Source organism: Coffea arabica, chromosome 2e, assembly GCF_036785885.1.
Source record: "Coffea arabica cultivar ET-39 chromosome 2e, Coffea Arabica ET-39 HiFi, whole genome shotgun sequence".
Lineage (NCBI taxonomy): Eukaryota > Viridiplantae > Streptophyta > Magnoliopsida > Gentianales > Rubiaceae > Coffea > Coffea arabica.
The window spans coordinates 45,129,001-45,146,425 of NC_092313.1; positions in this window are offsets into that span (position 1 = coordinate 45,129,001).

The following is a 17,425-nucleotide window of genomic DNA, read 5'->3' on the forward strand; positions in this document are numbered from 1 at the left end:
ATGTTATGAAAGTATTGGGCGGTACCAAGCTGAAATAGTTCAGTACTCCGAATATCTTAATCAGTGGTCTTACAGTATTGTAAGTAGGCAAGTAAAGATAGATTTGTTATATCATCGTATTAGTGTAATTTCCTCGGAGGAACGTGTGAAAAAAGATATAGGAAAATCCACAAAGAAAGTTGTTATTAATCAAGATCTAAGTATTAGTCGTGTTTAAGATATGGCTTCTTCGTCTTCTAAGTCTTCTTCTCTTACTACTAATAATGGATTAGAAATAAAGACAGTACATAGTAATAAATTAGATTATTTGTATGAAGTTTCTATTGAACCAGAGGTGGTTAATCCCACCTCTATTCCGACTATCAATCCTTATAGTGCTTACGGTAAACAATCTTTTTCTCCTACTCGTGTTATTAAATCCTTAATAAGATCACATCCAAAAGGAGTTAAAGAATACATTCAAGCATCTAAGGTTGATCAACATCCAATTCCTGCTACCAGGAAAGAACAGTTTATAACTTTGCATATTCCAAATGATTTCCCTATGCAATGGACACAGCAAGGTTATACCCATATACACTTTGGAGCTATCAGGATTTCCCTATCATTTCATGGAAGGAAAGGACTCCCAATAGTTGCTCGACTTGCACTATTGGATACCAGATTCAAACAATACCAGCATGCTTGTATTGCAACAACTGAAACTACATTAAATGCTGGAACTGTTTTTGTCACCCTTTTCCCAAATTTTAACATGTCCTTAGCAGATCCTCATCTGCTTGAAGCTCTTAAAGTACAGGTACAAATCATTGGTGCAGAACAAGTGTCAGACGCCATCGCAGCAACCCTCCATTACCAGATGGTCTATCGTGTTCAGAATCATGCCCTTGATCTGGCCATTCCAGGAGGAGAACATGCTCTTTTAATAAGAGTTGATGAGAAGAATGGTGCTTCTTGTACCCATGTTCCCCGGCAAATTTCAAAGCAAGATTTAATCCAGTTATTACCAAATGACTGGATTACAGACTATGAAGATTTGCATACTCAAGCAAATGAACCCCTTGAATCTTCAAATTCAAGGATATCTCATACCAAAGAAGGGAGAACATCAATTTCATTTGATCATTCTCATTTTAAAGATTTGATTTCCAAATCTCATCCCTCTATTATGTGTGCACAGGTACCTATGTATTATCCCTCAGAGTTTGAGAAACAATGGGAAATACATGATGATCATCCTCAGAACCTTCAGCAAGTACATCGAAGTCAAGATATTATCAAATATTTTGACAATGAAGGATACCCAGTCTCATGGTTTCAAGATCCTATTCCAGGTCATATCTATTTTGATGTTTGCAACATTTGTGACTCATGTCAACTTGAGAATATTCTTGGTTTTGACTTACCAGATTTATCTTGTAAGAAAAAATCGAAATCAAAGCATGTTGAACCCCGACCTTGCAAACCAGATCTAAATCCACAAGATCCAGATACTGATACCTTTGTCTCTCAAAGAAGTCGGTTTAATGGTTATCAAATTCCTTCTGATTGGATTCCACAAAATTCTCAGACACCTGATTCATATTCAAAAAAGGATCTTCATCCTTATTATCAAAAGTGTCTTGATATTTTGGACAAAGAAGCACCAGAATCCAAAAAGGAATGGACTCTTAAACCATCTTGTAAACCTAAACCATTACTTCCAGTTCCAACTTTTCAGGTTCAAGAATGCTTTATGTTTAGTGAAGCAGATTTTCCCAAGTTGGAAACTTTCCATAAAAATGGTGCTAGACATACTCCAAAAATCCAAAATGCTTCTTCGACAGTTTTACCAAGTGGAGAAATTGTTCGACCAAATCCCACAGAAGATGTTCTAAATTGGCAGACTGAGAACTCTCTTGTTCAAAACACTGCCCTTCTATCTATTCATAAGAACATCTCAGAAGCCAAAGATAAGATTGAACAAATTGATACCACTGTATCAACTCACCAATCTCAGGTTTCTCACATGATTGAAGTTTTTGAAAAAAGACTTCAAGAACTTAAGTATATCTTGCCTTCTGATCCATCCACTCTAGCTGATTTTATCCTCAACAAAGAAAAAGAAATAAAGTTTATTCAAAATCAGCTACATGTTCTGAAAACCACAGGACAAGTTCCTACATATGATGTAGGGTCTTCCACACCTCTTTTTAAGGTCGGTCCCATGTATGGTGCAGTACCCCTTCAAAGTTGGCCGACACCTTTCTATTTTGGAGAAGTCACTACTCCATCACCATCTCTTTACTTTTCAACACCACAGCCACAGGTTACCAAACCTTTTGATATTGCTGCAACTTTGCGCGAATATCGTAGAAATAAACAAATTCAAAAGGATGCTGAAATAGCAAAGAAAATGGCTGAAAAAGAACAGAGAAAGGCTGAAGCTGAAAGGGAAAGAAGAGCCAAACAATCTGCCATAGAACAGCCGTCATCTTCTCAACAAGAACCTCCGGCTTCATTAATGTTTAGTACTTATACTAATCCTGTTTTTTCTATTGAACAGGAAAGAAAAGCAAATGAGGTTACTAGGGTGTATGACAATCCCTTGTCAACAGTGCTAGATGAACTTCATGAAGATTCAGTTCCCTATATTTCAACTTATACTGAATTTCATGATAATTCCTCTACAGATACAGGCTCCGAAGAAAGCAGTCTTTCTAATTCTTCAGATGATGACACGATTTCAACAGTTGATACTTCAGAATCCTCATCCGAAGAAGACACAATTCCTCAGATTCACATGGCAGATCCAGAACCAGAAGTGGTTGAACCTGATGAAAATGAGGAGGAAGGAGAAACATCCTTTGATCGAACCCAGCGAGCTACTTTTCCAAAATCAAAGGGAGTACCTCTGTTTACAATTGATAATATTCCACCTGAGAAGTGGGAAGCAAGGTTCCATGAATTCCATGCTTGGATGCTTGCCCAAAATTTAACAGAAGAATCTCACTTTGAAATCTTATCAATTTTTACAGCTCATCTGGCTGGAATCCTCAAGGATTGGTGGACAACCATTGGAGATGCAGATAAAATGCTCTTTTTAACCAAACAAGATTTCCTGGAAAATATTCATATTCTCCATCTTACATTTCTTGGAAATGTCCGAGAATTCCAGGAAGCAAAAAGAAAAGAATTCTTTCAAATAAAATGTTTATCTTATGATCGACGAGATCTAAATAGACATTTTCAAAAGATGATTAAGTTATTTTACTCTCTTGGTGCAGATATCAATCTCAAACAACCGTTTATCAGTTCCCTTCCCAAGCCACTTGCAGATGGTGCAGAAATGTATATCCATAATAAGTATGGATCAGTTTTAAATCTCACCATTGGCCAAATCAAACAAGCAGTTTTCCTATCTCTTGATGACCTTTGTCATAAGAGAAAAGTTATTCGAGAATATCTAAAAGGGGATGTTTGTTTGGACCAAGCCTGCAAAAAGCCAGAGCTAATAACCAAGGGAAAGTGCCAAGCCTGTACTCCATCCCAGAGGAGAAAAGGATCCAGAAGATTCAAAAAGTTCAAAAGCTTTACCAAGACCTATAAGAATTTTCCAAGAAAATCCTTCAGAAAGAAATGGAGATATTTCAGACGAAAGTCTAAAAGGTTCAGGGGCACAAAAGGCAACAAATGTTTTATCTGTGGAAAGCCTGGACATTTTGCAAAAAATTGTCCTCAGAATCAGAAGGGAGTAAAATTAATTTCAGAAATTCAAAATGAACTTCATTTTTCCATATTTGATTTAGAATCTGAATTTTCTGAACAAGAGGAGCCTACTGACACTACTCTATTGGCTTTACAGGTCCCCGAAGAAATCCTAAGTATTGGGCCTATTGCTCTGGCAAATAAAGACCAAAAAGAAGAGGAAGTTTATCCACAAACTCTTATTCATATCTTGTTGGATAAATATTCTAAACCTATTCCTCTTATTGCATTTTTTGATACAGGTGCCCATACTTCCATTATGAGGAAAGATATCTTACCAGACTCATATTGGATTTCAGAAGTAAACAAGTTTAGAGGAGCTGATGGAAATCTCTTTGAAACAAGATTTGTGACAAAAAATCCCATCACTCTCAAACTTCTCCCTGATTGCTGTGTAAGTTCAAAATTTCTGGGAGCAAATTTTACTGGTAAGGACTTGTTGTTAGGATTTGATCTTTACAAACAAAACAAGTATCTTATTACAGGAAATGGGATAAAATCAAAAAAGTTTTTTAAACCTTTTATTGAAATCCCAAAGCTGTATTTAATACAAGAAGAAAATGTTCCAATGGATCAACTCCAGCAGTTTCAAAAGCAGATCATTCAAGAATCATGCTCAACAAATCATCAAGAGTTTTTACAAAAGTGTGATCATCCTTTGTGGGAAAATTCTGAGTTTTTTATCCGACTTCATTTTAAGAAAAATGAGGATATCAATCCCACAAAAGCTAGTCATTCTGGAATGAATCCCAATCACACAAAGCTTGCAGAACAGGAATGCCAAGAGCTTTTGAAGTTTGGACTAATTGAGATTTCTCATTCTCAATGGGCATGCCAAGCATTTTATGTCAACAAAAGATCTGAACAGGTAAGAGGAAAAATGAGATTGGTAATTAATTACCAGCCTCTTAATATTTTCCTACTTGATGATAAATTCCCAATTCCCAACAGATTTACTATTTTCTCCCAGATATCCAAGGCAAAATGGTTTTCTAAATTTGATTTAAAATCTGGATTCTGGCAATTAGGAATTCATCCTGAAGATAGGTTTAAGACTGGATTTTGTATTCCGAATCATCATTTTCAATGGAAGGTGATGCCTTTTGGCCTGAAAACTGCACCTTCTCTTTTTCAAAAAGCGATGATAAGGATATTTCAGCCTATCTTACATTCCGCACTTGTTTACATTGATGATATTCTTCTTTTCAGTAATAATTTTGAAGAACATCTTGAGTTGCTTAAAGATTTTCATCATCTTGTTAAGCAATACGGGATCATGCTTTCTGAAAAGAAAATGTTTTTAGCTCAGCAAGAAATTTCATTCCTAGGCATGAAAATTGCTAAAGGGAAATGCACTCCTGAACAACATGTTGGACAATCCATTAAGGATTTCCCTGAAGAAAATCTTTCAAAAACCCAGGTCCAACAATTTCTTGGTGTTGTTAACTATGTCCGTGAATTTCTTCCCAAAGCTTCCAAGCATATTAGTCCTTTGACTAAAATGCTTAAAAAGAAACCTCCACCATGGGGTGTTTCACAAACCCAAGCAATCCAAATCCTCAAGAAGGCACTCCAAGATCTTCCTACCCTTCATATTCCATCAGATGGGAAAAAGATCTTACAAACAGATGCCAGTGATAAATATTGGGGAGCTGTACTACTTGAAGAAGATGAGCAGGGAACAAAGCATTGTTGTGGATTTGCTAGTGGAAAATTCAAAGTTTCCGAACAACATTATCATTCCACATTCAAAGAAATCCTTGCAGTCAAGAATGGTATAAAGAAATTCTCTTTTTTCCTTATATCCCATCATTTCTTGGTTGAAATGGATATGGGGTCATTTCCTAAAATGCTGCACTTTAAACAAAACACTGTCCCTAATCCTCAGTTACTTAGATGGTCAGCATGGTTTTCCCAATATTCTTTTGATGTCAAAAACATAAAAGGGAAAAAGAACATTGTTGCTGATTTCTTCTCAAGGAAAGAACCTTTGCCCCAACAAGACCGACCTTGTTTCATGTTCTCCCCTGTTTGTTCTGAACCCCCAGATATTCACCAAATTCCTCATCCATGGGAAAAAGAAGATATTGAAAGAATCCGAAATCAATATGAATTTGAAATATTCAGTTCATATGGAGGATCAATCTTAAATCCCTTTGGAACTAATCCTGAATATCCGTTCTGTCAAATTTTCATTGCCAGACATGATGATTTTCCAAAATCATTATTATGGTATTTTTGGTGTCTTTGCCATCAATATCATATTCTTATGGAATTTCAATCACCTTTCTTTAATCAGCCATTAAATCCAAACCTTCAAGTTTTCCTGCAATGGTTTCGACCATTAACATATTGGTCTGGATTATTTTCAACTCAGTCTAAATATGTTATTTTCCATTTCCATAGACCTTGCAATTTGCAAAATAACCAAGTCCAATCCTGTCCAAGTGCAGTAATTTATAAAGAAATGGATCATACTATTTTAGACCTTGATGATGAGTATGAGGAAGCACAGAGATACATATTTCAGGAAAACAGATGCATTCCTCCTGAAATATGGCCTGGTCACTATGGATCATGGAACTACCACTCAAGTCATCCTCATTGGACCAGAATCAAACGAGCAAAGAAAGAGTATCAGGACAAAATGAATGACACTGTAATGCAAGATTCCCAAGACCCTTATCATAACACAGGAACATCACAGGATTTTCGATCATCCTCAACAGTTTCTTCCTACAAATTCAAAAATAGAACAGAATGGAAAAGCATCGAGAATAGAAGGAAGAATGCACAGGCACATCAACATCACATTGAAATGCTTAACATTACAGATCCAGCTACCACACCATCAGATACCCCAGATGATGATTACCAGTGGGCCTGGAATGATGTTGATATGGAAGAATCCACGTAGAAGAGTCGTTTGATATTTACTTTTCCGAAGAGTCGTTTGCTATTTACTTTTCCGAAGAGTCGTTTGCTATTTACTTTTCCGAAGAGTCGTTTGTTGTTTACTTTTCTGAAGGGTCGTTTATCCTGAAGGGCCAAATTCTATTTCTATAAATAGAGGCCAGTTCTCATTGTAAAGGAATCATCGAGAAAAATCAATAAAATCCTCAGTTTGCTTATATCTTTCATGGAGTTCTAAGTTTCTATTTTTCACCAGGGAAGGCCGAGAGATCCTCATAGTTGCGTGGTTGTTTAGATGTCCATAGCTTTGCTATAAGTTGTTCTTGTGATAAAAGTCCCTTGAACTTTTGAAAGCCCAAGAGAGAGGCTGTTGTGTTCGGGAATACCTTCAAAGAGCAAATTATGGTCCTGATATGGTATCTAAGCAGACACTCTGGTATTTGGTATCAGAGCCAGAACGTGGAGGGGTGAAGTGTTAAAGGTCTGGGGTTCGAATCTCACTAGCGCCCAATAAGCGTGTGAGTAGTAGGATTCATGTGACTGCTCTAATCTATAAGTACGGTTACTGGGCCCTAACAGCTTAAGCTTTTAGGTCGTATCAGAGCCAGAACGTGGAGTGAAGTGTTAAAGGTCTGGGGTTCGAATCTCACTAGCGCCCAATAAGCGTGTGAGTAGTAGGATTCATGTGACTGCTCCCCTAATCTATAAGTACGGTTACTGGGCCTCCCCTAACAGCTTAAGCTTTTAGGTCAAGTGGATTAGGGACAGTGTTTTGTTTAAAGTGCAGCATTTTAGGAAATGACCCCATATCCATTTCAACCAAGAAATGATGGGATATAAGGAAAAAAGAGAATTTCTTTATACCATTCTTGACTGCAAGGATTTCTTTGAATGTGGAATGATAATGTTGTTCGGAAACTTTGAATTTTCCACTAGCAAATCCACAACAATGCTTTGTTCCCTGCTCATCTTCTTCAAGTAGTACAGCTCCCCAATATTTATCACTGGCATCTGTTTGTAAGATCTTTTTCCCATCTGATGGAATATGAAGGGTAGGAAGATCTTGGAGTGCCTTCTTGAGGATTTGGATTGCTTGGGTTTGTGAAACACCCCATGGTGGAGGTTTCTTTTTAAGCATTTTAGTCAAAGGACTAATATGCTTGGAAGCTTTGGGAAGAAATTCACGGACATAGTTAACAACACCAAGAAATTGTTGGACCTGGGTTTTTGAAAGATTTTCTTCAGGGAAATCCTTAATGGATTGTCTAACATGTTGTTCAGGAGTGCATTTCCCTTTAGCAATTTTCATGCCTAGGAATGAAATTTCTTGCTGAGCTAAAAACATTTTCTTTTCAGAAAGCATGATCCCGTATTGCTTAACAAGATGATGAAAATCTTTAAGCAACTCAAGATGTTCTTCAAAATTATTACTGAAAAGAAGAATATCATCAATGTAAACAAGTGCGGAATGTAAGATAGGCTGAAATATCCTTATCATCGCTTTTTGAAAAAGAGAAGGTGCAGTTTTCAGGCCAAAAGGCATCACCTTCCATTGAAAATGATGATTCGGAATACAAAATCCAGTCTTAAACCTATCTTCAGGATGAATTCCTAATTGCCAGAATCCAGATTTTAAATCAAATTTAGAAAACCATTTTGCCTTGGATATCTGGGAGAAAATAGTAAATCTGTTGGGAATTGGGAATTTATCATCAAGTAGGAAAATATTAAGAGGCTGGTAATTAATTACCAATCTCATTTTTCCTCTTACCTGTTCAGATCTTTTGTTGACATAAAATGCTTGGCATGCCCATTGAGAATGAGAAATCTCAATTAGTCCAAACTTCAAAAGCTCTTGGCATTCCTGTTCTGCAAGCTTTGTGTCATTGGGATTCATTCCAGAATGACTAGCTTTTGTGGGATTGATATCCTCATTTTTCTTAAAATGAAGTCGGATAAAAAACTCAGAATTTTCCCACGAAGGATGATCACACTTTTGTAAAAACTCTTGATGATTTGTTGAGCATGATTCTTGAATGATCTGCTTTTGAAACTGCTGGAGTTGATCCATTGGAACATTTTCTTCTTGTATTAAATACAGCTTTGGGATTTCAATAAAAGGTTTAAAAAACTTTTTTGATTTTATCCCATTTCCTGTAATAAGATACTTGTTTTGTTTGTAAAGATCAAATCCTAACAACAAGTCCTTACCAGTAAAATTTGCTCCCAGAAATTTTGAACTTACACAGCAATCAGGGAGAAGTTTGAGAGTGATGGGATTTTTTGTCACAAATCTTGTTTCAAAGAGATTTCCATCAGCTCCTCTAAACTTGTTTACTTCTGAAATCCAATATGAGTCTGGTAAGATATCTTTCCTCATAATGGAAGTATGGGCACCTGTATCAAAAAATGCAATAAGAGGAATAGGTTTAGAATATTTATCCAACAAGATATGAATAAGAGTTTGTGGATAAACTTCCTCTTCTTTTTGGTCTTTATTTGCCAGAGCAATAGGCCCAATACTTAGGATTTCTTCGGGGACCTGTAAAGCCAATAGAGTAGTGTCAGTAGGCTCCTCTTGTTCAGAAAATTCAGATTCTAAATCAAATATGGAAAAATGAAGTTCATTTTGAATTTCTGAAATTAATTTTACTCCCTTCTGATTCTGAGGACAATTTTTTGCAAAATGTCCAGGCTTTCCACAGATAAAACATTTGTTGCCTTTTGTGCCCCTGAACCTTTTAGACTTTCGTCTGAAATATCTCCATTTCTTTCTGAAGGATTTTCTTGGAAAATTCTTATAGGTCTTGGTAAAGCTTTTGAACTTTTTGAATCTTCTGGATCCTTTTCTCCTCTGGGATGGAGTACAGGCTTGGCACTTTCCCTTGGTTATTAGCTCTGGCTTTTTGCAGGCTTGGTCCAAACAAACATCCCCTTTTAGATATTCTCGAATAACTTTTCTCTTATGACAAAGGTCATCAAGAGATAGGAAAACTGCTTGTTTGATTTGGCCAATGGTGAGATTTAAAACTGATCCATACTTATTATGGATATACATTTCTGCACCATCTGCAAGTGGCTTGGGAAGGGAACTGATAAACGGTTGTTTGAGATTGATATCTGCACCAAGAGAGTAAAATAACTTAATCATCTTTTGAAAATGTCTATTTAGATCTCGTCGATCATAAGATAAACATTTTATTTGAAAGAATTCTTTTCTTTTTGCTTCCTGGAATTCTCGGACATTTCCAAGAAATGTAAGATGGAGAATATGAATATTTTCCAGGAAATCTTGTTTGGTTAAAAAGAGCATTTTATCTGCATCTCCAATGGTTGTCCACCAATCCTTGAGGATTCCAGCCAGATGAGCTGTAAAAATTGATAAGATTTCAAAGTGAGATTCTTCTGTTAAATTTTGGGCAAGCATCCAAGCATGGAATTCATGGAACCTTGCTTCCCACTTCTCAGGTGGAATATTATCAATTGTAAACAGAGGTACTCCCTTTGATTTTGGAAAAGTAGCTCGCTGGGTTCGATCAAAGGATGTTTCTCCTTCCTCCTCATTTTCATCAGGTTCAACCACTTCTGGTTCTGGATCTGCCATGTGAATCTGAGGAATTGTGTCTTCTTCGGATGAGGATTCTGAAGTATCAACTGTTGAAATCGTGTCATCATCTGAAGAATTAGAAAGACTGCTTTCTTCGGAGCCTGTATCTGTAGAGGAATTATCATGAAATTCAGTATAAGTTGAAATATAGGGAACTGAATCTTCATGAAGTTCATCTAGCACTGTTGACAAGGGATTGTCATACACCCTAGTAACCTCATTTGCTTTTCTTTCCTGTTCAATAGAAAAAACAGGATTAGTATAAGTACTAAACATTAATGAAGCCGGAGGTTCTTGTTGAGAAGATGACGGCTGTTCTATGGCAGATTGTTTGGCTCTTCTTTCCCTTTCAGCTTCAGCCTTTCTCTGTTCTTTTTCAGCCATTTTCTTTGCTATTTCAGCATCCTTTTGAATTTGTTTATTTCTACGATATTCGCGCAAAGTTGCAGCAATATCAAAAGGTTTGGTAACCTGTGGCTGTGGTGTTGAAAAGTAAAGAGATGGTGATGGAGTAGTGACTTCTCCAAAATAGAAAGGTGTCGGCCAACTTTGAAGGGGTACTGCACCATACATGGGACCGACCTTAAAAAGAGGTGTGGAAGACCCTACATCATATGTAGGAACTTGTCCTGTGGTTTTCAGAACATGTAGCTGATTTTGAATAAACTTTGTTTCTTTTTCTTTGTTGAGGATAAAATCAGCTAGAGTGGATGGATCAGAAGGCAAGATATACTTAAGTTCTTGAAGTCTTTTTTCAAAAACTTCAATCATGTGAGAAACCTGAGATTGGTGAGTTGATACAGTGGTATCAATTTGTTCAATCTTATCTTTGGCTTCTGAGATGTTCTTATGAATAGATAGAAGGGCAGTGTTTTGAACAAGAGAGTTCTCAGTCTGCCAATTTAGAACATCTTCTGTGGGATTTGGTCGAACAGTTTCTCCACTTGGTAAAACTGTCGAAGAAGCATTTTGGATTTTTGGAGTATGTCTAGCACCATTTTTATGGAAAGTTTCCAACTTGGGAAAATCTGCTTTACTAAACATAAAGCATTCTTGAACCTGAAAAGTTGGAACTGGAAGTAATGGTTTAGGTTTACAAGATGGTTTAAGAGTCCATTCCTTTTTGGATTCTGGTGCTTCTTTGTCCAAAATATCAAGACACTTTTGATAATAAGGATGAAGATCCTTTTTTGAATATGAATCAGGTGTCTGAGAATTTTGTGGAATCCAATCAGAAGGAATTTGATAACCATTAAACCGACTTCTTTGAGAGACAAAGGTATCAGTATCTGGATCTTGTGGATTTAGATCTGGTTTGCAAGGTCGGGGTTCAACATGTTTTGATTTCGATTTTTTCTTACAAGATAAATCTGGTAAGTCAAAACCAAGAATATTCTCAAGTTGACAGGAGTCACAAATGTTGCAAACATCAAAATAGATATGACCTGAAATAGGATCTTGAAACCATGAGACTGGGTATCCTTCATTGTCAAAATATTTGATAATATCTTGACTTCGATGTACTTGCTGAAGGTTCTGAGGATGATCATCATGTATTTCCCATTGTTTCTCAAACTCTGAGGGATAATACATAGGTACCTGTGCACACATAATAGAGGGATGAGATTTGGAAATCAAATCTTTAAAATGAGAATGATCAAATGAAATTGATGTTCTCCCTTCTTTGGTATGAGATATCCTTGAATTTGAAGATTCAAGGGGTTCATTTGCTTGAGTATGCAAATCTTCATAGTCTGTAATCCAGTCATTTGGTAATAACTGGATTAAATCTTGCTTTGAAATTTGCCGGGGAACATGGGTACAAGAAGCACCATTCTTCTCATCAACTCTTATTAAAAGAGCATGTTCTCCTCCTGGAATGGCCAGATCAAGGGCATGATTCTGAACACGATAGACCATCTGGTAATGGAGGGTTGCTGCGATGGCGTCTGACACTTGTTCTGCACCAATGATTTGTACCTGTACTTTAAGAGCTTCAAGCAGATGAGGATCTGCTAAGGACATGTTAAAATTTGGGAAAAGGGTGACAAAAACAGTTCCAGCATTTAATGTAGTTTCAGTTGTTGCAATACAAGCATGCTGGTATTGTTTGAATCTGGTATCCAATAGTGCAAGTCGACCCTCCACGTTCTGGCTCTGATACCACTTGACCTAAAAGCTTAAGCTGTTAGGGGAGGCCCAGTAACCGTACTTATAGATTAGGGGAGCAGTCACATGAATCCTACTACTCACACGCTTATTGGGCGCTAGTGAGATTCGAACCCCAGACCTTTAACACTTCGGCCGCCATCCGTAAACACATCAGTCCCCTCCACTTGAGAAGGATTTGTCCTCAAATCTGGATGGAAATGAATGATACTAGCAAGAGTTGGAGTACGAAACCTCAAATCTAATGCCACCACATATTGGCCCTCTTAGATTGAATGATACTTGCATACGTCATGATTATTATAATGCGGTGCACATGTCTCTTGGTTAGTTTGAAAATGCTCACAGCCAGCCAAGAAAAACTCATGGCTTTACTCCAATGACTCCTCGAAGATAACGCATATAGCTTCGGTTACATCTTTTTGGATCCTCCAAAATGCAACTGATATAATGAAGAACACTTTGAACACGTTCAACTGCATTAGACTGATCATCACTTGGAACACTTGTTGCAAAAGGGTAAGAAGGCATAGGACAAGATTCAAGCGCAAGAACCCCCATTGAAACTCCATTACTCCTCCCAACAAGCAAAACAGACTCATGGGTGAAGTTAAATACCAATGGATCGTAAAGGGATACAACACTTAAGAGGCAAACTTCATGAAGATTCTGATATTCACCAATGGAGTTAGGGATGGAGCATGCCATGATCAACTCATTCTCTCCTTGCTTAACCTGCGACAAAGCAACTACTCCCGAAGGCAATGCCCTATCGAGTTCATCAACATTCAAGAGTACATGTTTGCAAATCATGAGTAATACGGGCTGATCAGAATTCACACATTTCCTAACTTCCTTAGCCTTGATTATCATGTTTTGCTTCCTAGTGCTTGATTTAATCAGTGTATGACCCTTGGCCGAATGCTCATTTGTGGAAGTGGAGCAATTTCCAGATTCGGCCGTCTTTTGTTTCCTCTTTTGTCGGTCTAAGTCACATTCTCGTTCCATTGTGCAAGAGAGTGTACTTATTAGATCTACCATCAAAAGTGACATGCTTATCAAATTGCCAGGGTCTTCCTAAAATTACATGGGTAGCATGCATGGGGACAACATCACAAACAACTTCGTCAATGTAGTTGCCAATGGAGAAAGGAAGACGTACCTGTTTGTAGACACGTACTTCACCATCTTCGCTTAGCCATTGTAGTCGGTACGGGTGTGGATGTCTAGTCGTTGGAAGTCCCAAGCTCTCTACCATGGGCAAACTTGCTACATTGGTGCAACTACTACCATCAATGATGAGACTGCACACTTTGTCACTTCCAACTCCCGAAAGAACAATTCGGTTGGAAACCTTTTGTACGGTTGGAAGGTAGGCTATTAAAGACCCACCCACGTTAGCCTTAACTTGCAAGCACAAGGTCAAGCTCGGATTTTCTGTTCAAACACACCCAAGGCAGTTTCGGATGTTTGTTCAAGACAATAGCAACTAGATGGAATCTCAACAACGTGACGCAATCAACCCTCCTCAGGCTCCCCCCCAATGGGTTACCCAAGATATTCCCTAGATAGAAGCAAAGACTCCAAGAAAGCCTTTCACCAATGCTCGAGAGTACAAGAAATTGTTCGCTAGACGGACGAAACAAATTTCCAAGAATCAAGAGGTTCAAGAACTTCAAGAAGTAGTAGTGGACCGAAACTTTTGAAATTTTTTTTTCCTTTTTGTAGTCTTGGATACAAGATGTAATCCGTGATTGATTTTGGCAATAAACTTCGGACTTTCTTTCTTGTTTTTCGTTTCTTTTTTTTTTTTTTGACTTATACGAACAACACAACACAAGCTTGGCCGATTGGACTATTTTCCGGATTTGGTTCAGCCAATTCACACGCACAAGGAATCTTCAAGAACTTCAAGATCCTTCAAGAACTTTCAAGGAAGTTATCAAGAACTTCAAGAATTTCAAGATTGTGGTCGAGAAACTCAAGATTCTTGTAGGTTCTCTCAAGATTCACAAATACCAACAAGTTTCACCACAATTCAGATTTGAAAAACCTAGTAAACAAGTTGGATAACTCAAAACAATGATACCAGAAATCATGGACAGCAATAGACAAGCCAACGATGGAACACAAGACAGAATTTCAAGGCACTATGGACGGAACTAGAAGACGCACTTGGACAGATTTGTGGACACAATTATGGGGAGATTCAAGACAACGAACCAACACAAGAACGGACAGAATATTGACGACTCGCGACAGGGTACAAACACGGACAGAAATTCGGCGCAACAAGGGAATAAACTCGGACAGATTTGACACATAAGTAAAATCCAACTACGGCCCGATTGCAAAACACAATGATTGAACACAAAACGGACAGAAATTGGCGACGCCAATGGCAAAACAACTTCGGACAGATTTGTGAACAACGAAGAAACAACTAGCGATGCAACAAACAAACAAGACAGCGGAAAAATAGGAACCCTAAAACGAACTAGACAAGAACAAGTAAGAGGATATAACGACTTGATACCTCAACCAGCTCTGAAGCCAACTGATACGTTCCTCGGTCAACTCGTTCCGAGACACGTAGCACGATTGCCCAAGGACCTAGAGGGATACTCAACCGTTTGGATTACGGAACCTAGAAAACCAAGAGGGACGACTCAACTCGATTCAAGGCGGTAGAACGGCGACTCCAATTGAGGTGGTTACTCAAGTAGATAGGCCGGATGAACAACCAAGGACGTCACGCGTGATTGCTCAAATAACCCTTGCCAAGCAAGTAGGAATGTACTCTCGAAATTGTAAGAGAACAAATTGAAATTTTATTATCAAAAGTGTCTAACCTTTGCTGGTACAAAAGGCGCCTTTTTATAGGCTAGAAACCTTTGTGGTCAAGGATTGGCGGCCCACCAACCTAAACTAGAAAAGGAGCTCGATCCACTCTTGAACATGAGTGGGCCGATTGTTTGACTCCAATAACTAATAAACTATTAATTAAAACACGACTAACAAACCAACTAACAACTAATGACTCGATAATGATCAAAACCAACTAACAACTCATACGACTAACAATGCTAACATTCCTAGTGCTCGGCCCAAGTAGCTCAGGCCGCGCTTGATGCTTCCTTGACTTGGATCAATGTGTAGATGCCTTGATTAGCAACTTCCAAGCCTTCAATGTTCCTATGGAAGCCTTGAGTCAAGGCCGCCATCCGTGCACACATCAGTCCCCTCCACTTGAGAAGGATTTGTCCTCAAATCTGGATGGAAATGAATGATACTAGCAAGAGTTGGAGTACGAAACCTCAAATCTAATGCCACCACATATTGGCCCTCTTAGATTGAATGATACTTGCATACGTCATGATTATTATAATGCGGTGCACATGTCTCTTGGTCAGTTTGAAAATGCTCACAGCCAGCCAAGAAAAACTCATGGCTTTACTCCAATGACTCCTCGAAGATAACGCATATAGCTTCGGTTACATCTTTTTGGATCCTCCAAAATGCAACTGATATAATGAAGAACACTTTGAACACGTTCAACTGCATTAGACTGATCATCACTTGGAACACTTGTTGCAAAAGGGTAAGAAGGCATAGGACAAGATTCAAGCGCAAGAACCCCCATTGAAACTCCATTACTCCTCCCAACAAGCAAAACAGACTCATGGGTGAAGTTAAATACCAATGGATCGTAAAGGGATACAACACTTAAGAGGCAAACTTCATGAAGATTCTGATATTCACCAATGGAGTTAGGGATGGAGCATGCCATGATCAACTCATTCTCTCCTTGCTTAACCTGCGACAAAGCAACTACTCCCGAAGGCAATGCCCTATCGAGTTCATCAACATTCAAGAGTACATGTTTGCAAATCATGAGTAATACGGGCTGATCAGAATTCACACATTTCCTAACTTCCTTAGCCTTGATTATCATGTTTTGCTTCCTAGTGCTTGATTTAATCAGTGTATGACCCTTGGCCGAATGCTCATTTGTGGAAGTGGAGCAATTTCCAGATTCGGCCGTCTTTTGTTTCCTCTTTTGTCGGTCTAAGTCACATTCTCGTTCCATTGTGCAAGAGAGTGTACTTATTAGATCTACCATCAAAAGTGACATGCTTATCAAATTGCCAGGGTCTTCCTAAAATTACATGGGTAGCATGCATGGGGACAACATCACAAACAACTTCGTCAATGTAGTTGCCAATGGAGAAAGGAAGACGTACCTGTTTGTAGACACGTACTTCACCATCTTCGCTTAGCCATTGTAGTCGGTACGGGTGTGGATGTCTAGTCGTTGGAAGTCCCAAGCTCTCTACCATGGGCAAACTTGCTACATTGGTGCAACTACTACCATCAATGATGAGACTGCACACTTTGTCACTTCCAACTCCCGAAAGAACAATTCGGTTGGAAACCTTTTGTACGGTTGGAAGGTAGGCTATTAAAGACCCACCCACGTTAGCCTTAACTTGCAAGCACAAGGTCAAGCTCGGATTTTCTGTTCAAACACACCCAAGGCAGTTTCGGATGTTTGTTCAAGACAATAGCAACTAGATGGAATCTCAACAACGTGACGCAATCAACCCTCCTCAGGCTCCCCCCCAATGGGTTACCCAAGATATTCCCTAGATAGAAGCAAAGACTCCAAGAAAGCCTTTCACCAATGCTCGAGAGTACAAGAAATTGTTCGCTAGACGGACGAAACAAATTTCCAAGAATCAAGAGGTTCAAGAACTTCAAGAAGTAGTAGTGGACCGAAACTTTTGAAATTTTTTTTTCCTTTTTGTAGTCTTGGATACAAGATGTAATCCGTGATTGATTTTGGCAATAAACTTCGGACTTTCTTTCTTGTTTTTCGTTTCTTTTTTTTTTTTTTGACTTATACGAACAACACAACACAAGCTTGGCCGATTGGACTATTTTCCGGATTTGGTTCAGCCAATTCACACGCACAAGGAATCTTCAAGA